This window comes from Callithrix jacchus, chromosome X (genome assembly GCF_049354715.1).
Source record: "Callithrix jacchus isolate 240 chromosome X, calJac240_pri, whole genome shotgun sequence".
NCBI lineage: Eukaryota > Metazoa > Chordata > Mammalia > Primates > Cebidae > Callithrix > Callithrix jacchus.
The window spans coordinates 136,671,425-136,694,273 of NC_133524.1; the positions used below are offsets into that span (position 1 = coordinate 136,671,425).

The 22,849-nt window shown below is 39.8% G+C and overlaps 1 protein-coding gene across 8 annotated transcripts in view; it reads right to left on the reverse strand.

Annotated features, from left to right (window-relative positions):
* ATP11C (ATPase phospholipid transporting 11C (ATP11C blood group)) overlaps positions 1-22,849 on the reverse strand; it is a 212,635-nt gene that overhangs the window by 169,222 nt on the left and 20,564 nt on the right. The window lies entirely within an intron of this gene.

A 22,849-nucleotide genomic window follows, 5' to 3' on the forward strand; every position in this document is an offset into this window, starting at 1 on the left:
TACATACAAATTGTTCTTTTTTCTTTTCCGTGCTATATTTTTAAAAAAATGTATTTTTATACACAACAGTGAACAAGAAAATGAAATTTTTAAAAGCACCAGTTGCAACAGCATCAAGAAATGTGATACTGAGGGGTCAATCTAACAAAGTATTAGAAGATTTCTAGGCTGAAAAGTATCAAAAACACTGATGAGAGAAATCAAATACTTCATGGAGATAAGCTGTGTTTATGGATCAGAAGACTCAATATCATCAGTATTGCAATTCTCCTCCAAATTGATCTACAGATTTTAATTTGTCATAAATAAAATCCCAGGTTTCTTTTTCAAAAATGTATAAGGGAATTCTAAAATTATATGGAAAAAATAATTTAGCATAACCTAAACAATTTTGTAAAAAAAAAGTTGGAGTACTCATAACCAATTGATCTCAAGACTTAAAATAAAGCTATAATATTCAAGACAGCACAGTATTGGCAAAAGGATAACATGTAGTTTCACTGATATGAAACACAATAAAGATTCCAGAAACTGACCCATGCATATATAGTCAATTAATTTTTGACAAAGATGCCAAATTAATTTAATAGACAAAGTATACTTTCTTAGTCTTAAAAACAAATGATGCTGGAACAATTAGATATCTCTATATTCAAAAAATGAATCTCTTGCACTATACATAAAAGTCAACTGGAAATGGATCACAAACTGAAATGTCAACACTAAAGCTATAAAATTTATAGAAAAAAATAGAAGCAACTCTTCATGATCCTGAGTTGGGCAATTGTTTCTGAGATAGAACAGAAAAATCATTAACCATAAAGAAAATATTGAGGCCGGGCATAGTGGCTCATACTTGTAATCTCAGCCCTCTGGGAGGCCAGGGTGAGGGGATCTCAAGTCCAGGAGTTTGCAGCCAGCCAGGGCAACACGGTAAAACCCTGTTTGTACAAAAAATACAAAAAATTAGCTGAGCATGGTGGTGCACGCCTATAGTACCAGCTACTCGGGAGGCTGAGGTAGGAGGATTGCCTGAGTCCAGGCGGTCAAGGCAGCAGTGAGCCGTAATTGAACCACTGCTCTCCAGCCTGGGTGACAGAGCAAGATCCTGCATGAATAAAAAGAAAAGACTGAAAAATGGAACTTCAATCAAAATTTAAAACTACTGCTCTTTGAAACACACTCTTTAAAAAGTAAAAAGACAAGCCATAGACTGGGAAAAATATTCGCAGAACACTTATCTGATAAAGGACCAGTAGCCAGAATATATAAAGAGCACTCAAAACTGTATAATTTTTTTTTTTTGGAGACAGAGTCTCGCTCTGTTGCCCAGGCTGGAGTGAAATGGCATGATATCAGCTCACTGTAACCTCCATCTCCCAGGATCAAGTGATTCTCCCGCCTCAGCCTACCGAGTAACTGTGATTACAGGTGTCCGCCATGACACCCAGCTAATTTTTTATTTTTGGAGAGACAGGGTCTCACCATGTTGGCCAGGCTGGTCTCGAACTCCTGATCTCAAGTAATCCACCCACCTCGGCCTCCCAAAGTACTGGGATTACAGGTGTGAGCCACCTCTCCCGACCCAAAGCTGTATAATTTTTTAAAACCCTGCCGAATCAAAAAAATGTTAAGACACTTGTTCAAAATCATTAGTCACTGTGAAAAATGCAGAATAAAATTATAACGCGATACTGCTATCCACCTACCAGAATGACTAAAGTTTTAAAACAGACAATAACAATACTGGTGAGGATATGGAGCAAATGCAACCTTATATGTTGCTGTTATGAAACAAAAATGGTATGATCCCTTTGAAAAATAGTTTGGCAACTTTATAAAGTTAAATACATACTTTTCACACTACCCTGCCATCTCACACCTATATATTTACCGAAAACAAGATATACGTCTACACAGAAATGTGAACACTTTTTTTTTTTTTTTTTTTTTTTGAGACGGGGTCTTACTCTATTGCCCAGGCTGGAGTGCAGTGACGCAATCTCAGCACACTGTAACCTCCGCCTCTCGGGTTCAAGTGATTCTCATGCCTCAACCTCCAAGTAGCTGGGACTACAGGCACGCACCACCACACCCAGCTAATTTGTGTATTTTGGCCAGGCTGGTTTCGAATTCCTGACTTCAAGTAATCCACTCGCCTTGGCCTCCCAAAGTGCTGGGATTACAGGCATGAGCCACCACCATGTCCAACCTAAAAACAAATGTTTACAGCAACTTTATTCAAAATCACCAAAAAGTGAAAACAATCCAAATGTCCATCAGCTACTGGTGAATGGATACACAAATTGTAGTGTATCTATTTAGTAGAATTCTACTCAGCAATGAAAGGTAGTAAACTGGATAAATCCAATGACATAGATGACTCTCAAAAGCATTATGCCAAGTAAAACAAGTCAGACTCAAAGGCTATATATTTTGATCCCATTTATATGAAATTCTAGAAATGAAAAAACTGTAAGGAACAGAAATCAGATTAGTGGTAGCCAGGGGTTGGCAGTTTAAGGAGGGGACTGACTACAAAGGAGCAAGAGGGAACTTTTTATGTGACAGAAAATTCTATCATTTGATTTCAGTGGTGATTACAAATTATATAATTTTGTCAAAATTCATTGATATTTACATACCTAAAAAGGGTGAATTTTACTGTAAGTAAATTATACCTCCATAATTCTCGAGAAAAAAGTTGTATTTAAAAATAACAACCAGGGGACAGGCGCCGCAGCTCACGCCTATAATGCCAGCACTTTGGGAGGTCAGAAGTTCAAGAGCAGCCTGGCCAACACAGTGAAACCTCATCTCTACTAAAAATACAAAAACATTAGCCAGGTGACTGCAGTGGCAGGCACCTGTAATCCCAGCTACTTGGGAGGCTGAGGCAGGAGAATCGCTTGAACCTGGGAGCTGGGAGGTTGCAGTGAGCCAAGATCACACCACTGCACTCTAGCCTGGGGAACAAAGGCAGACTTCATCTCAAAAAAAAAAACCACCTCAGAAGTAGCTAAGTATTTTAGACAGACATCTAAAACTAATTTGAACTGAAAAGGGTGATTTCTAACTGTAAGTTTGAGATCCATGATTAAAGCACAGGAAGATATTCAGGGCAGATAAAGTTCATGAAAGTTGTGTATATGTTTTTCACTGTTAATTAATATAAGTGTGTAAAAAGGGGCTCTGGAAAGAAGGTGAGAAGCGCATAATTAAGAACCAAAATACCCCATTTGGTATTTATTCAAAACAGGCTGACAACAGAATAAATGGCCATAATTGTCCTTACAAATTGCTTGAGTTTGTAGATGACTCATTCAAAGAACTGCCTAATGAGACAACAACCTATTCAAGTACTAATTCTCCTCACTTCACAACCACTCTGATTTAGAAGAGAAGGATTGAAACATTTTTATTCTATGCAATTTCTCCCTCTTGATCAGAGTTCTGAAAAGACATAATAGAGGCTTATCTTGGCAGCAGAAATGACAGAGTGCAAGAGGGTCAAGAGTTTTCTAAAACCCCTAAAGGGCTTTTCTCTCTGTTTGGGCAGGCAGGTAGCTTATCTAGCAATGGATGAGCCAGTGTGCATGATTCCGGCTTTGCAAGGAGCTATGGTCAAAACAGTGTAGTTTTGTGTGGTGGCTCACACCTGTAATCCCAACATTTTGGGAGGCAGAGGCAGGAGGATTCCTTGAAGTCAGGAGTTTGAGACCAGCCTAGCTAACAAAGCAAGATCTCATCTCTACAAAAAAAAATGAAAAAGTAAAATAAAAAAAGAATAGTCAGGCACAGTGGAACATGCCTGTGGTTCCAGCTACTTGGGAGGCTGAGATGGAAGGATTGCTTGAGCCCAAAAGTTTAAAGCTTCAGTGAGCTATGAAAATGCCACTATACTTCAGCCTGGGTGACAGTGTCAGAACCCATCTCTAAATGAAACAAAACAGTGGTAGGATTCATTTAAGTACCATTATCAGAGCCCCAAGGAAGAACTAAATTAAAAAAACAGACTACAGAAATTGTATTGATTCACTCATTCCTTCATCTATTCATCCAATAAACATTTATTGACTGCCCACTCTGGGCCAGGTTCTGTGTTAAACTGAAGACATAAAGATAACCTGGACTGATGTAGTTTACAATCTTCTGGTGGGGGTGTATAAAGTGCAACAGCATCCAAGAGGCTGGAGTACACCTTAACAGAAGAAGAAAGTAAGACTTGTGATTTTTCCCCATATACCATTTTCTGTCAAGTTCTCAGTGCCCCAGAGTTCACCAGGAAATCAAAAATAGTGACCAGGCAGTGGGAATAGCACATGCAATAGAAGAACAGGTAGGCAGGAAACTGCATGAAGTTCCAGGGTACTAAGAACTTAATGGAAAATAGTACATAATAAGACTGGAGAGGTAGGCACGAATCAGAAAGGTCAAAGGCTTCATGAGTTGTCCCAAGAAGTTAGATTCCTTGTGGGGTGTGGTGTAGAAAATGGGGAGGCTATGAACAGGGGAGGAACAAATCAAGATTTGCATCACAAAAGATGATTCCAAAAGCAAGTCAGGGATTGGCCAAAAAAAAAGAAGAAGAAAGAAGATGGGAAGTTTCCTGTATTTTTGCTGAAAAGCTGGTGGTGGGCTAGAAAGTTGGTGTTAACTAATGGGTACTAGTTTAATACCTGAGTGACTAAATAATCTCTATAACAAACCCCCATGACTTAAGTTTAACTATATAACAAACCTTTTGTTACCTATAAAGTATAAGCTATTGTTTAAGTATGTCTGATTTCTCTAATTAGTAAAAGTAGGCCTTTAAGGAAAAAATTTTAAAATTTACCTAATAACTGGCTGGGCACCGTGGCTCATGCCTGCAATCCCAGCACTTTGGGAGGCCAAGGCAAGCAGATCACCTGAGGTCAGGTGTTTGAAACCAGCCTGGCCAACATGGTAAAACCCCATCTCTACTAAAAATACAAAATTAGCTGGCTGTAGTGGCATGCGCCTGTAATCCCAGCTACTTGGGAGGCTCAGGCAGGAGAATCACTTGAACCCAGGAGGCAAAGGATGCGGTGATCAAAGATCGTCCCATTATACTCCAACCTGGGCAAAAAGAGAGAAATTCCACCTCAAAAAAAAATTTTACCTAAAACTACACACTTTCTTTAACTCACAATAAATTCTGCTGAATGAATAAATAAAACGAACCAGTCTCCTCTCCAGAATCATAGACAGAAAAATCAATATAAACCTATTTTTAAAAAGATAACTGTACAGTGTATAAAGCTAACAAACACTACTTCAGACAGGTGACCAAGTTAACATCACCAGTGATAAGTCTGTTGACACTATGTACCATGGATATAATAATGATGAGAATGGCCCTTCACCTCCCTGGTCTTCCTCCCCAAAATCCACAACTGACATCTAATCATGAGAAAAACATCAGACAAATCCCAGTTGAAGGACATTCTACAAAACACCTGACCAGTGCTCCTCGAAACTGTCAAGGTTTCCACCAAAAACAAGGAAAGTCTGAAAAACTGTCACAGCCAAGAGGAGTCCAAATAAATATGATGACTAAATATGATGTGGTGTCCTAGATGGATCCTGAAAAAGCAAAAGGACATTTGAGAAAAACTAAGGAAATATTAATAAAGTATAAACTTTAGTTAATTATATACATACATATATTTTTTTTCTTCCTATCTTTCTTGAGACAGAGTCTCACTCTGTCTGCCCAGGCTGGAGGGCAGTGGTGCAAGCTTGGCTCACTGGAACCCCTGCCTCCTGGGTTCAGCAATTCTCAAGTCTCAGCCTCCCAAGTAGTCCCACCTAGGACTACATGTGTCCCACCACGCCCGGCTAATTTTTTTTTATTTTAGTAGAAACAGAGTTTCACCATGTTGGCCAGGCTGTTCTCGAACTCCTGACCTCAAGGCCTGGTCAGCCTCCCAATAAGAAGAATATATTCATATTGGCTTATTAATTATGACAAATGTACCATTCTAATGTAAGATGTTAATAATAAGGGAAACTGAGCTGGGTGTGGTGGCTCACACCTGAAATCCCAGCACTTTGGGAGGCCAAGGTGGGCAGATGACTTGAGCCCAGGAGTTCGAGACCAGCCTGGAAACATGGCAAGATTCCATCTCTACTGAAGTACAAAAATCAGCTGGGCGTGGTGGCACATGACTGTGGTCCCAGCTACTAAGGAGGCTGAGGTAGAAGAATTGCTTGAACCCGGGAGGCTGAGGTTACAATGAGCCAAGATTGGGCCACTGCATTCCAGCCTGAGTGAAAGTGAGACACTGTCTCAAAAATAATAATAATAACAATAATAAGGGAAACTGGGTGTGGGGCGTATACAGGAATTGTCTGAAGAATCTTCACAAACTTCCTGTAAATCTAAAGCTATTCTAGGCCAGGTGCAGTAGCTCACACCTGTAATTCCAGCACTTTGGGAGGCTGAGGCAGGTGGATCACTTGAGGTCAGGAGTTCAAGAACAGCCTGGGCAACATAGTGAAACCCTGTCTCCACAAAAAATAGAAAAATTAGCCAGGCATGGTGGCATATACCTGTAATACCAGCTACTTGAGAGGCTGAGGCAGGCACTTGAACCCAAAAGGTGGAGGTTGCAGTGACTGAGATCACACCACTACACTCCAGCTTGGGTGACAGAAAAAAAAAAAATACATATTTCTAAAGCAAGTTTACAAATAAAAGTTAAACATAAATTTTAAAAGTAGTACTAGATTCTTCCACATGGTAAACAGACATAAGAGATACTGGAAAGTGACACTGAGGAAAATAATGTAAATAAACCTAAATATCCTGTAGCTCCCTTTTTTGGCATATCGCTCAAATTCATGGAGTTCCCCTAGACCTCATTAGGCAGAACTTAGATTAATAAATTTGTGCAGCAAAAAAAAACCCTATTTTTGTCTATTTGCCTTTTATTGTAGATGCACCTAAACATAGTGAGATATGTTGTTCACTATTTTTTCTAGTGATAAGTCAAACTAGAATCCAAAACTACTAATATACTAAAGGTCAACTTCAGTGAAAAGTGAATTGGGTTGAGCTCAGAGGCTCACGCCTGTAATCCCAGCACTTTGGGAGGCCAAAGGGGGTGGACAGCTTGAGGCCAGGAGTTCGAGACCAGCCTGATGAAACCCTGTCTTCACTAAAAATACAAAAATTAGCTGGGCATCGCATACTTCTCATTTCAGCTACTCAGGAAGCTGGGGCAAGAGAATCGCTTGAACCTGGGATGAGAAGGTTGCAGTGAGCTGAGATTGCGCCACTTCACTCTAGCCTGGGCAACAGAGTGAGACTATGTCTCCCCCCACCCGCCCCGCAAAAATAGTGTTTATTTTCTGTGCACCTTTCCTACTGGGACAGTCTGTCTAAGAAGTACTTTAGGCTGGGTGCGGTGGCTCACGCCTATAATCCCAGCCCTTTGGGAGGCCGAGGCGGGTGGATCATGAGGTCAAGAGATCGAGACCATCCTGATCAACAAGGTGAAACCCCATCTCTACTAAAAACACAAAAATTAGCTGGGCATGGTGGTGCACGCCTGTAGTCCCAGCTACTCGGGAGGCTGAGGCAGGAGAATTGCTTGAACCCAGGAGGCGGAGGTTGCGGTGAGCCAAGATCGTGCCATTGCACTCCAGTCTGTGTAACAACAGTGAAACTCCATCTCAAAAAAAAAAAAAAAAAAAGAAGTGCTTTAAGCACATGTTAGAAGCCAGGGACATTTAGCCAGGTGTGGTGGCACATGCCTGTAATCCCAACTACTTGGGAGGCTGAGGCAGGAGGCTCTCTTGAACCAGGGAAGTCAAGGCTGCAGTGAGTTATGATGATGCCAGTGTACTCCAGTCTGGACAACAGAGCAAACCCCTGTCTCAAAAAAAAAAAGAAGCCAGGGACATGAATTAGAACTGGGGTGGGTAAAAAGTGAATGGGCACTGACCCTGATTATCAGTTCCCAAGGCACTGACCCTGGTTATCAGTCTTTGGGCAAAAACTATCACTTGCTTTAATTCCTTCTTCTCATCCTTTGCTCCTTTTGAATCTGATGATTTCTAAGAATGAACCTTCTTTATGACACATGCTGTATATTATTTGGTTTGAAGCAGGCTTGAATTTAAATCAGTAAAGCAATGTTCTTTTTCAAAGCTCTCAGTTCTTAAGATATCAGAATTTGCAAAGAACACGTGTAGGGCTGTTACTATCCCTTCAGATCAATAGCTGAGTCACCGCTATGAGGTATTAAGAAAGGAATTAGGAAGACAAGCAAATCTTTAGGACTGCATCTATTCTGGCAAAAGAAACACAGTAGTGAAGCACAAACATATTTTAATAAAAACCATTTTAGCAAGTGAGTTCTTACCAAGCAAAGAAATCCTGGACCACTCTACCCAAATGTTTTCATAAGGGTTTTAGTTACGAGGCAATCAGATTCCAGGAGCTACAGGCAAAGAGAGAAGGCCTGAAAGTTGGGGGATGAGTAGATTTGGGCATCAAGTAGACACAGGAGCATTTGCACAAATACATTAGGTTCCCACTAAGTGCTCCAGAATATTCACTAAAATATTCGTTTTAATGTCAAATCCGCTCACAATTTAAATCTACATTTGAAACACGTTAACTGCATATACTTGTCTCCTAATTAAAGTAAAACTTAAAAGGAGATACTGAAAAACAATGGAGAAGGTCTCACTCAGCAAGAAATGATACTATTTAGAGTCTCCTACTTAAATAAATAACAGTACCTTCTGCTACTCTTAGTGACTTGTTGCCATAGAGTACGGTATGGAAAGAGTACAGTAAATTAATAGTAAATCTAAAGTAGTAGTGGCAACCAGTACTTTAGATAGTTGAGTTACAGCAACACCAACATTTACCTTTAATATGATGTGAAATGGCACTTCACCTCTTGTCTTCCAAAACACAGTAACACCAGTCTAATCATGAGAACATCAGACAAATCCCAAATGAGGGACATTCTACAAAATACCTGATGGTATCCCTCAAAATTGTCAACATCACCAAAATGAAGGAAAGTCTGAGAAACTGTCACAGCCAAGAAGAGCCTAAGGAGACATGATGACTAAATGTAATGCAGGGCCGGGCGCCATGGCTCAAGCATGTAATCTTAGCATTCTGGGAGGGCCAAGATGGGTGGATCACTTGAGGTCAAGAGCTCAAAACCAGCCTAGCCAACATGGCAAAACCCTGTCTATACTAAAAAAGAAACAAACAAAAATAAATTAGCCAGGCATGGTGGTGGGCGCCTGTAATGCCAGCTACTTGGGAGGTTGAGACAGGAGAATTGCTTGAATCCAGGAGGCGGAGGTTGCAGTAAGCCAAGATCGCATCACTGCACTCCAGCCTGGGCAAAAGAGGGAGACTCCGTCTCAAAACAAACAAACAAAAAAAAGTAATGTGGTATCTTGGAAGGGACCCTGGAACAGGAAAATGAAATTAAAGAAAAACTGAAAAAAATCTAAGTATAAACTTTAGTTTAAAGTAATGTATGAATATTGATTCATTAATTGTGATGAATGTACACATTACTAGTGCAAGATGTTAACAATAGGGGAAATGGGTGCAGGGTATATGGAAACTATACGATCTTTGTAACTTTTCTGTAAATCTAAAACGATTCTAAAATTAAGCTTTTTTTAAAAAAACATTTAAAAATATTTCTTGGTTATCTCAAGAAAGAATCCCCATTCAAACTCTGCTTATAACCAATATCAGAAAGCCAATCAATGAGCCCTGGACACCTGTTATACAAGAAAAAAACCTGCAATTCATTTCCTATGGATCATCTAATAGTCATCAGATGGAAGTGGTTTTGTCAAAATAGTGTCCTTGAGTTAAACATGAGGCAAATTAAGAGCCAGTGGCAAAATCCCGGATGAGCGACCTCTTTTAACAATGCGGTCAATCCATCAGCAACAACAGCTTGATGATGTAGCACAACCCTGGAGCCTGAACAGCCAAGAACATGCACATTCAAAACTTGCTAATGCATACTTTAGATACAAAATCAGAAACTACAGTCTAAGCTTTAGAAAAAAAAGGTTTTGTCATTTTACAATAGACATTTTTGAAACAAATTAAAACCAAACAACAGTTACTATAGAATCATAAGTATTATTAATTTTACAATCATTTCCTGCACTTATATGACACTACATAAAAGTTAGAATTCAGGAAGCAGAAGTTGTAGAACTCTTACTTTTTAAAGTTCAAGTTTGAGTTGACTTGTTTACAGTCTAGTTGGTCAAGGTCAAGTAGAGCTTGTTTACATTCCAGTTGACATCTGAAGACATCAACTGATAAAATGGGGAGGGGGGAAAAAAGTAGTTCATTACCCAGTGTTGGTCAGGAACAATGGACTTAATCTTATAACTAGGTAAGGAGGTGTAATCTGTACTTTATATTTTATTTATCAAGTATTATGAATGTTTGGGTTCCCCTCAACCCCAAATTCTTAATGTTGAAATCCTAACCCTCAATATGGTATTAGGAGGTAGGGCCTTTGAGAGGTGATTAGATCATGGCAGTTAAGCCTGGAAGAGTTAGTGCCCTTTAAATAAGCCAGACAGTTCCAAAGTGAATGGACACCATCCTGTTTGGAAGGCTGCTACTTGGATCAAAGAAGGTTAAAAACAGATCCACTCAGTGGGCTGAATTGCATGCAGTTTTTCTAACAGTGATGGAAGAATTGAACAATGCTGCAAACCCCTGTGTTTGGGTTTTTACTGACTCATGGGCAGTGACAAATGGCCTGGCCCTACACTCAGCAAGACGGCCATGGACACCTGGCCTACTAGAAGAATGCCCACATGAAGCACGGCCCTATGGAGATTTGAGGGGGTGCATTAAAGGAGTAAGTCAGTGCCCATCAGAATTCCCAAGTTCGGAAGGTGACTGCAATCATCAAGCAGATATCCCTGTGTGCTCCCTTGAGGTGGCACCTGGATCCATGAAATGAGTGAATATGGGGGTATTGTAGCACTACAGAGATGGGCTGAATATAGACATATTCCTTTTGCACCCTCCTCTCAAGCACAAAATGTCAGAAAGAACTGTTCTGTTTCTCAGCAAAAGAAACAGATTATTGGTGACTGTGGGGCAGATTCTCTGGTGCGAAGACCCTGAACATAGCCAGCAACTGAGACTGATGTTGGTAGCCCTGGGGGAAGCAAAAAATGGGACCTGACAAGAATAGACACTGACTCTGGAATGGGTTTTGCTTATCTAATGGAAGATGAAAATGCTCAGAGTACCATTAAAAAAAAAACACACAGAAAATTTTGCCTGGATTTGGATAGCTGACCATTTTTTCAGACCAAGGAGCACACTTTACAGCCCACAAAGTCCAACAATGGGCAGAGAGATATTCTCCTTAGAGAAACAGTTTGACAGAGAAGTAGACAACCTTGGCTGTCTAAAACGGGAGATAAAAGCATGAAAGGTTGGCTTACACACCTTCATGACTGTGCTCACATTCAACATGAGTGGGACTAGGGTATCCTTGCTAGATTTTTTTTCTCTCTGCTTTTCTGGTTTATCTGGGGAAGAGGAGGTGGGGAGGATGCTGGTGTGAAAGAAAAATAAATCTTGGAACCCCAAAATCACTAAGCTAAAGAGAAAAGTCAAACTGGGGACTGCTTAGGGCAAACCTGCCTCCCATTCTATTCAAAGTCAACCTCCTCACTGAGATGAATATTTGATTGCTTCCTTTGGAAAGGATAACCAGAAACTCAAAAGAATGCAATCTTTTGTCTCTTATCTACCTATGACCTGAAAGCCCCCTCCCAGCTTCAAGTTGCCCGGCCTTTCTCAAGTGAACCAAGGTACATATTGATTGATGCCTCAGGTCTCCCTAAAACGTATAAAACTAAGCGGTACCCAGACCACCTTACGCACATGTCGTCAGGACCTCCTAAGGCTGTTACAGGCCATCCTTAACTTTGGCAAAATAAACTTCCTAAATTAACTGAGAGCTGTCTCATATTTGGGGTTCACACTGCTATGACTGTGTAGTTCCTGTCAAGGGAAGACTACATTAACATAAAGAATACAGTTTGTTCTTTCTTCCTCAAATCACCTCAGGAAAAAAAATATTTACTTTTTTCTCCCCTGCCTGATGCAACGGCCCTAGTACCAGGGCTGCAACTACAAGTGCTAGAACAAAAGGGAAGATTTCTAATCAAAAAACTAAAACTATGTTTTTAAACCTTAAGTCAAAATTCCTAAGGTCATGATGGGTTGTGCCTTCAATCCATCTAGCAAAACTGGGGCTAACAGTGACTGCAGCTATATTGCCTGCTGGTAAAAACAGCTCACTAGTTCTGCACCTTTGTTACCGTATCCTGTCTGAATGGGAATGGACTGAGAAGGTACTTGCCAGACTTGTACTGCAGCCTGCAATCTAGACCAGCACAGAGGCAATTCTAATGCCTCCTCCAGAGTTGAAAAAGTTAGAATACTAATGGAGAGAAGGAGAAATACTAGCTGAAATGAATAAATAGGTTATTAATTGAGGAAAATTAAATATTATGTTACCAACTCAAGAATCTCGGAGCCAAGGATAACACTGTCTCTAAACTCAATAATCCCAGATGCCCGAAAAGGTAATGCTATATATATTTACCAAGGCCACTCCTGCTTTTGGGAGCTGACAAGATTGAGAGGAAACCCACAAACACGAGTGGCCTCATCCTAGAAGACATTCATATACTATGATTGGCTGAACTAATTATTAATGATTGTGAACAGCATATATTTTTATGTAAAAAATCCATCATCGGGCCAAACGCGGTGGCTCACGCCTATAATCCCAGCACTTTGGGAGGCCGAGGCGGGTGGATCACGAGTCAAGAGATCGAGACCATCCTGGTCAACAAGGTGAAACCCCATCTCTACTAAAAATAAAAAATTAGCTGGGCATGGTGGTGCGCGCCTGTAGTCCCAGCTACTCGGGAGGCTGAGGCAGGAGAATTGCTTGAACCCAGGAGGTGGAGGTTGCGGTGAGCCGAGATTGCGCCATTGCACTCCTGCCTGGGTAACAAGAGTGAAACTCTGTCTCAAAAAAAAAAAAAAAAATCCATTGTCAAAAACCAGGGGGTGGCCTGTGGTGTGATGATATATATATTCATCCATGGTTCCTGGCTCATAAATCCCATAGCCCTTGTTACAGTATTTTGTTATAATGTTGAGTGTGTTAGGACACAGGGGCAGGCCTCTGACCTTTTCCTGCCCTCCTTTGTTACTGAAGGTCTTAAGAGCCTTCCAAGAGAAAGTCCCACCCTATACGCTGGGAGAAGGAATGATGATGTCATGAAGCTTCCATAAAAATGCAACGGGTCAGGGATCAGTGAGCTTTCGGATAGCTGACACGAGGAGGTTCCTGAAGGGTGGCACCCCCAGGACGGGCCTGGAAGCTCTGAGCCTCTTTTCCCATACCTCACCCTATACATCTCTTCATCTGTATCCTCTGCAGTACCCTTTATAATAAACCAGTAAGCGTAAAAAAAAAAAAAAATTTTTAAGGCTAAAGAGTTTGCTATACCTCTCTCTCTGATCTCAACCAGAAGACAGCATCTGCAAACTAGGTAGAGTGTCCTCACCAGACATCTTACCTGTCAGAACCTTCATCTTGGACTTACCAGGCTCTAGAACTTTGAAAAATAAATTTCTGGGTTGTCTGAGCCAGCCAGTCTGTGGTATTCTGTTAGAGCAGCCCGAACTAGGACAAAGTTAACCTTCACTCAATATTCTTACAGAACACTGGTTCTCAAATTTTATTATGCGTCACCATCACCTGGAGGGTTTGTTAGAACACAGATACCAGGCCCTACCCCCAGAGTTTCTGAGGCAGCAGGTCTCAATCAGAGGCCTGTGAATTGCATTTCTAACAGCTCCCAGGTGATGTGGTGCACTCTCTTGTCTTTTGTGAACACTCCAACAACATTGAAAAACCTATGATCAAATGTAAGGACCTAAACAAAATTCAAAACCAAATTTATATAATTATGAATCTTTTGCTCTTTTTTCTTTTGCAACAGATATTTTTTAAGCATTTATTCCAGTGCCCAGAAATAGACTAGACACTGGTACTCGGGAGAGTAGTGAGTAAATTAAAACACACATGCTTTTTTATTTTTTAGATGTCGTTCTAGAGGTAGAGGGGAGCTAATAACTAGTCCCATAATTCATTAATTACAATTGCAGGAAGAGGTGCATAAGAGAAGTACAAGGTACTATGAGGTCCTCTAAGACTGGGTGGTCTGACATTAGCTTGGGTCAGGGAAGGCTTCTTTAAGGAAGAGACACTTGAACTTAGTTCTGAAGGAGGAGCAGAAATGGGGTCGTTGGGGAGACAGTTCCATACAGTGGGAAAATCACACACAGTATGAACAAAGTACAGTAAGAGGGTAGATGCCTCAGGGAAGTCCAGATACATTGTTGTAGGCAGGCATACGGAGCCTAGCAGGCAGAGTAAGTAGTTTGAATTGTGCTCTAAGTATGAAGGGAATTACTAGGGATAAGGAGTCTTACTAGAAACTGACTTAATGTATGTTTTAAAAAGAGTCAGCCTAGCTGCTTTGCAGAGGTGGAACAAAAGTAGCAAAAGTGGATCTAAAAAACATTCAGAGGACCACAGTCTGTGGAACTGGGTGATGAACTGGGTAAGATGAAGTGAGAGAAAGGAAGAAAGATTCAAGGCTAACTTTCAATGCCTCTACAACATGCTGTTAAGGGATTAGCAGTGCTTTTTCCAATCTGAATTGAATTGTTCCCTATGGCACAGTGTGAAAGAAAAAAAATGGATTTTATCTGTGCCGAGGAAAAGACGGGGCTTACAAAAATACTTAACCAGTAGAATGACAGATCAAATGTTTCCCTTTTCCAAGAATGGAAAATTCTTTTTGAGAGTATTGTATGTTAAGCTCATAGTTAGCTTTAATGTCTCCTTTCATAATTGTGGAAGCAGACTGACAGGGTTATTCATCTCATTCCATAGTCTCGGAACTACAGGAGCATCTTTCACCTTCTCAGGGCATTTATCACTTTCTATCTTGTATTTTCATTATATTATTAATGCATCCTATCTACCTTCTTAAACTGTAAGTTCCCTAGTGAAACATAATTTACTACAAAAACAAGAAATCCCAAAGACGATCTATTTACCCCAACCTAGGGATGTTGTAAGTAGGAAGGAGATTAGAGAAAGAATAGGCAGAAAATTATTTTCTTTTAGCTCATTAAACAAATGAGTTACCTTTAAAAACGTGATACAGAAAAAGGTTTTAAAACGTGATACAGAAAAAGTTTTTTTAAAGTACTTATGTATTTTATGTAAAAATGTTTAAAACAGCACTCAAATATGATTAAAGAAAATAGCAAAAAGTTGGAAAATACTGCCTGCTGTAATTGGAAAGGCTACTAAGCAAGATTTGGAAGATCAAGGGCAAAAATGAAAATACTTCCACTCTTTCATGTCACCACATCCTTAAACTGCACTGACAATGGCTAACTGAAGTAACTAGAGCTCTACAGCAAACTCACACTATAAACAATTTCTACCCTTAGCAAAAACCTACCTTCCCTCCTAATGTCCTCCCACACACACACAAATATCCCTACAGTCCAAGTATGTGCAACACTCTGAACTGTGTGTGTGTGGCAGAGGAATCTTAGTCCCTCCCTTCTTTGGGAGCTAAGCTTTCCATCTAAGAAAAAGCCAAGACAAGGCGGGGCACAGTGCCTCATGTCTATAAGCTCAGCACTTTGGGAGGTTGAGGCAGGAGGATTGCTGGAGCCCATGAGTTCAAGACAAGCCTGAGCAATACAGTGACACCTCATCTCTACAAAAAAAAAATTAGCTGGGGTCATGGCATCATAAACCTGTAGTTCTAGCTACCTGGGAGGCTGACGTGGGAGAATCACTTAAGGACAGGAGGTTGAGGCTGCAGTGGGCTATGGTTGCACCACTGTACTCTAGCCTTAGTGACAGGGCTAGATGCTGTCTTCAAAAAAAAAAAGCCAGGAGAAAATCTCTCAGACAGATACCTCAGTCCAGGTCCTAGCATTGTAACTCATTAATTTAACATTCATTAAGGCCTTGTATTGCTTGCAGTAGGTGAAACTTTGGCATAACGGTGCCTTTCCACACTAACTACACACTTTCTGATGGGGTCTGACTAGGTCCAAGATTCGAGCATGTTAAAACCAGACATGCATTCTTATAGACTTCCCAACAACCCAAAATGGTATTTGTTGCTCATAAAACTTCATCTGCAGATTTATTCAAATGACACCTTCTGAGTAAGGCCTTCATCACCCTTTGAAAAACTGCAACCCTCACCCCGGCACTTTCTGTCATAATTCTGTTTTATTTTTCGTTTATCACTCATCACTAGCATAAGAGATATTACAAATATGTTGTTTACTGCCTGTCTCCCTGTCCAGTGGGTTGTCCTCCCAAATCTGTTCTTCCTTTCTCGCTGAACACCTGGTTTTCCATCCATAAACTACATTTCCTTGTCTCCCTTATGGCTAGGGAGGGCTACATGACTAAGATTTCTCCAATGGCATGTGCACAAAACTGATACGTGAAAGTTCCTGGTCACCTTCCCAAAGAAGCTTGTACTAAATCCCTTTCCTTCATGTTGGCTGGTACTTGAAAACCAAATGCTGTGGAAGACAGAATTGACCCATGCAGCCTGGAATGCTGGATGGCCTCATAAAAAAGAGGCTGCTTACCTTCTCTGGGTTGTTATATGCCAGAGAACCAAATGTCTGTAATTTTTTTTGACCACTATATTTTGGAGCTTTTGTTACATTATTTTATCCTGTACCCTAACAACACCTTCCTATATTAGAATATAAGACCCAAAAGGTCAGAGATTTCCATCTGTTTTGCTCATCAGTGCGTCCCCAACAAGTAGAACAGTGCCTGGCACATGATAGGATACCAAAGTTAGATTACAAAATCCCATTCACTGCCGTCTTCCCCCGGTTCTACCAAGTGTGCATTTCAGCCCCACTAGCCTCCTTTAAGTTTCCCCAATGGGCCTGACTCTTGCCCAACTCCGGGTCTTTGAGCAAGCTGGTTCCAGTATCTACTCCCAAACCCCTTTGTAGAAGTAAGTCTTCATTCCTCAGTTATCTGCTTAAATGTCGTCTTCACAGACAGAACATCCTGCTACCCTAACAAAACATATCCTATTTCTGCTAGCTCTGTATTCTATTGGTAAAACTTATGAAAATGAGTAATTAAAAGAATTGTTGGGTTTTCCATTATAAATTGGGTAAGGTCCATAAGGGCATGAACCACTTTTGTTTTTATTCACCACTTGGTCCCCATTGTCTAGCATACAGTGTCTAGCTGGTTATAAATAGGCAGTAAAGGAGTAAATGAACTTCACTAAAGATGTTAACTGTTTAAGTATGTTAGGGTGCGTATTAGTTACTAAAAGCATATGTAGTTCTCTATAAATACAGTATTCAAATGTCCTTGACTACCTTCCTGACAATAAATGTTAGTTTCTATTTATGGGACTGTAAACCAATGCACAACCTGGCAGGTTTTTTATTGTCTTCTTAGAAGAATTATTATTCCCTTTCCACTACTAGTTTTTAGTTGCTAATAAGCAGGTAGAATTTTAATGACTCCTATTGGTATGATGGACTAAGTAGCTTTTACTAGGCTGTTTCCAATGCAAGCTCACATGGACATACAATTTAAAATAAATGATTATTATACTTTAGGACCATGCCAACTGGCCTCCCAGGACGTCACACCCAGGACTACAGCTCCTCTGCTTTCTCAGGTCAAAGTTTCAGTTAATCAGCTTGCTTCTAAATTATGTAACCTGAGATTGCTCTCTAAAACTGTGTTAGCACCAGCCAAACGAGGCAGTTGGAACAATCTGGGGGACTCAGTGACAGAGACTTTAAAGCACACTGGATTTGTTTTTTGTTTTTCTTTTGGCGGGGGAGGGAACGGAGTTTCACTCTTGTTGCCCAGGCTGGAGTGCAGTGGCATGATCTTGGCTCACTGCAACCTCCGCCTCCCAGGTTCAAGCAATTCTCCTGCCTCAGCCTCCCAAGTAGCTGGGATTACAGGCGCCTGCCACCATGCCCAGCTAACTTTTTTGTATTTTTAGTAGAGCCGGTGCTTCATCATGTTGGCCACGCTGGTCTTGAACTCCTGACCTCAGGTGATCTACCCACCTGGGCCTCCCAAAGTACTGGGATTATAGGTGTGAGCCACTGCGCCCAGCCTAAACCACGCTGTTTAAATAATATTTCTTTCCTTCTGTATCTGCTCTGTGATGTGACAGTGGATACACGAACTTACACATGGGATAAAACTGCATAGAACTAAACCATACACACACACACCCCCATGCGCGCGTGTGCACACGCGCACACAGACACACACACACACACACACACACACACAGGAATACAAAATATGGAAAATATGAAAAATATTGGTGGATGGCATGAACATCAGTATCTTGGTTGTGACATTATAGTGCAATTTTATAAGATGTTACATTGGGGGAAAATTGGGTAAAGTACATGGGATCTCTGCATTTTTTCTTACAACTGCGTATGTATCCATAAACATGTCGATAACATTTTACATGAAAAATGTTGTTTCAACACAGAAACTCTAGGATACTACAGAATTCAGCTGGTTGCTTTTCTGAAGAAAACAGGAAGACACTGGGGAAATGAGAGAAAGAGAAGTAGGAGTAAATATGAAACTTCATAGAGGGAAAGGTTACTAAAAGAACACTGCATTCCTATAGCCTGCACGTTGTCGGAAATGCCTCACAGAGTAACTCTGTGGTTTTACTTCACTCATAGGATTGTTGTTAGATCTGTGGGAAAGAACTACAAGACAGTTGCTAAAAGTTTGAAAAAGACAGTTATTAAACATATGAAAGATCTAATCATCTACTTTTTTACCTTAGGTATTGGCATATTCCACACATCTGTACTATTCTTGAGTGTGATCCCTTAGGAATGATTATGATTTGAACTCATTCATGTTAAGAGACAGTGCCAAATTGAGAACCAGGCAAATCTACCACCTACAGCAAAAATGACCCTAAAGTAAACTGGTTGAAGAAATTAGATCCTAAAATACTCTTGGTGAATTTTGAAGTTTTCATCAGTGTATCCATATTAAAAGGAGATGACAGAAGCCAAAATGAAAGTATTATGGGCTGACGGGACAATTGGATTAAAATAAGCATCAGTTTCATTAAAAGGGGCTAACTTGAAGATAAATCTTTTGACTCCAGCTCTTTAGAGGATCTAAAGTGACCTTGATGGACAGTAGAAGAAATCACGACATGGAATTCCTTGAGTAAAAATTTACTGACTTTAAGTAATTTTGCCTAATGTTACATATACATAATTTAAAAAAAAAAAAAAAAGGCTGGGCCGGTTTTTGGTTTTTGTTTTTGTTTTTTGCCATTGACAGAAATTTATTTTTCAATTAAGACTACAATCTGAATTGCCTATTTATAGTGAAAGTCCATCCAAGATTTATGCTAATTAAGGTTTTTTCCCCTATCAAGAAAAAGACTCCTATGAAAAGAAAATAATAGCTCAAGGAAAAAAATGTAAAGTTCTCCACAATAATATTTCATTTAAATTTGGAAATAAAAAAAGGCTCTGAAGCAACAATTGATGTTATCCTGTTACCCTGATAGATGCCATGTAAGGTACTAACCTACACAAGCTCCTCTTTATACAACATACACTGCATTTAAAAAAAAAACTATGGCTCACGCCTGTAATCCCAGCACTTTGGGAGGCTGAGGCAGGCGAATTACCTGAGATAAGGAGTTCGAGACCAGCCTGGTGAAACTCCATCTCCACTTAAAAAAAAAAAAAAAAAAACACACACACACACAAAAATTAGCTGGGCATGGTGGCAGGCGCCTGTAATCCCAGCTACTCAGGAAGCTGAGGCAGGAGAATTGCTTGAACCTGGGAGGTGGGGGTTGGTTGCAGTGAGTCGAAGTTGCGCCACTGCACTCCAGCCTGGGAACAGAGAGAGACTGTGGGGAAAAAAAGAATACTGCATACTTTGAAAACACAGTCACATATCTGATATTTACTTCAGGTCATATTGTCAAGGAGTAAGAGAACAGAACAATTGTTAGGGAACATCTAGTTCCACATATGCATTCTAAAGACCTGAAAAGTGAGGCTCAAAAAATGATTTGCAAAATGTTAAAAGTTTTAGAAAAAAGAAACAGGAGACTAGCTTCCCAACTTTGGCACAGGGAAGGATTGCTTAAACAAGATATACAAAGCACTAGCCATAAAGAAAAAGACAGAAAAATTTAACTACATTGAAATTAAGAACTTGTTTATCAAAAGCTACCAAAAAATATTAAAAGGAGAAAGCAAAGTATCTTAGAAGATACCTGCAACAAAAATAACCACAAAGCTTTAGTGTTTTGAAGATGAAATTATAATTTTAAATGACAGTTTCTTTTAAAAGGAAGTGATTTTTCCAAGGTTATGCTGCTCATTAGTGGAAGCACCATAACAAAGAAGTTCCCATCCCCATACCTCAAAAAACTTCCACAATGTGAGGTATGTATTAGGAACTAAACAGATACTTGTTAATGCAACATCAATTTCATGACTATTTAAAATCATTAATTTCAAACATGGACTCTATAAATCCATTAAGTTTTCTGATTTGATTGCATATGATTTTATTTTGATTGCATTGCCTTCATTAGTATTTTTAATAAGTAATATGTCTGAATTTTTACAGGAATATTTTAACTGCACTGCCTGAAATTTCAAAACAGGGATATATGTTCTCCAGATACTTTTCATCGAGGTCTAGGGTCTAACCTAACAAATGATTATGACTTTTAAAATCGATTTTATTTACAGATTCAATTTCTGAAACTGCTACCTTGCTAAGGCTCTCAGCCTTAGATTGAATCATTGGCTATAACAAACATGGCACCCAATTCAGCTTGACCAAATTACTACTTGTTCTCAAGTATATACACATGAATTGCCTACTTATTGCCTCCTATCATCTCCTAGCAGCTGTCATTCAGCCTACCCAAAGGCTGCTACTCTATCTAACATTCTGCAACTAATTAACTGTATTCATGAGTAGAGATGAGCAAGAGTGCTTTTGAAAAATAATGGCAGGTGACCACTGGCAAAGACAGTGGTGCTGATTCCCAGGAAGCTTGCCCATAATATTCCAGCATCAACAAAAATCCTCTCCTCCATTAGTGCTTTTAGCTAAGAGATTAATATAATTAGATTTGAGTTTAATTAATTCTATAGCATAGTACTAACCAGGTCATGGGTCTACATTTGATCCTCAATCATTCAGATTAGTGTAAAACTAAACAGTATAACCACTATTAAAAGCCTATAAACAGTACTTCCTAAAATTTGTCCCTGTTACATCCAAAATGTATAAAATTCAGTTCAAACTTATTACTATTAAAAGGGAAACTGAAATTTCGGGCAGAGTACCGTCAAATGTGCAATCAAGAGATGGAGACCCAAAGAGCAAAACAGATAAAAACCCAACAGTAAACAGTCGAAAGACTGCTCACTCCTAGACTCTGAAGCCTACACATATAGTACAGAATTATAAAGCTGGAAGAGAAGTTAGATATAATCATCCCAGGAGCCCTTGCATTTCACAGATGAGGAAACTGAGAACAAGGGCAATAGAACTGACCCTAAAATTCCATATTTCTGAAATCCCAATTCACTGAATAATCTTGGAAACTTACCCATTCTCTGACCATTTTCCTGGCTATAATGAAGATGTTGGACTCCTAAATGGCCTCTAAGGTCCTCTAGTAGTTCTAGGATTCACTAAGCCTTATAGACCGTCTAGCAGCCCAAGCCCTTTATTTTACAGAAGGGGAGTCTAACAAACTACAATTATTTATAGTAGAGTCTGTCATTCCTGACTGACCTATAGACAGTTTAGATTTGTTCATTAATCTTCACATGATCCTGGGACATAAGTGTGACAGTTAATTTTATGTATCGACTAGGCCACAGCATGCACAGGTATTTGGCCAAGCATTATTCTAAATGTGTCTGCCAAGGTGTTTCTTCTAGATGAGATTAACATTTGAATCAGAAGACTTAGTAAAGCAGATTGCTCTCCATAATGTTGGTGGGCCTCATTCAGTAAGTGTAAGGCCTGAGTAGAACAAAAAGGCTGCCCTTTCCCTTCCCTTGACTAAGGAATACTTCTGCATTTTCCTGCCTTCAGAATTGAATAGTGGCTATTCCTGAGTCTTGAACTGATCAGGCTTCAGACTGGAACTTACACCACCAGGTCTCCTGGGTCTCCAACTTGCTGACTGCAGATCTTGGGTCTTGTCAAGCTACATAAACCCATGAGCCAATTCCTTATGACAGATCACTTCCTGTATATGTCCAACTGGTTCTGTTTCTCTGGAGAATCCTAATAACCAAATGTGTATAATAAAGTCATGCTTACACAGCACTTAAAACAGTTCCTAGAACTTACCATTCTAGTTTTTGCTGTCATTATTATGATTAAAAGGCAAAGAAAAACAACTTACAACTATTAACAACTCCATAAACATGCAACAAATCATTGAAATCATGGATCAGCAATTCAAGGCTCTGACTTAATTATTTCTGCACACAGATATCCTAACAAAACAAATTCCTACACTAAAAGTAAAATTTTTAAAAAGATTTTTTAAAAAATTCAAATTCTGACCCATGTAAAGTGTTAAGATTAGCTCCATCTTTGTG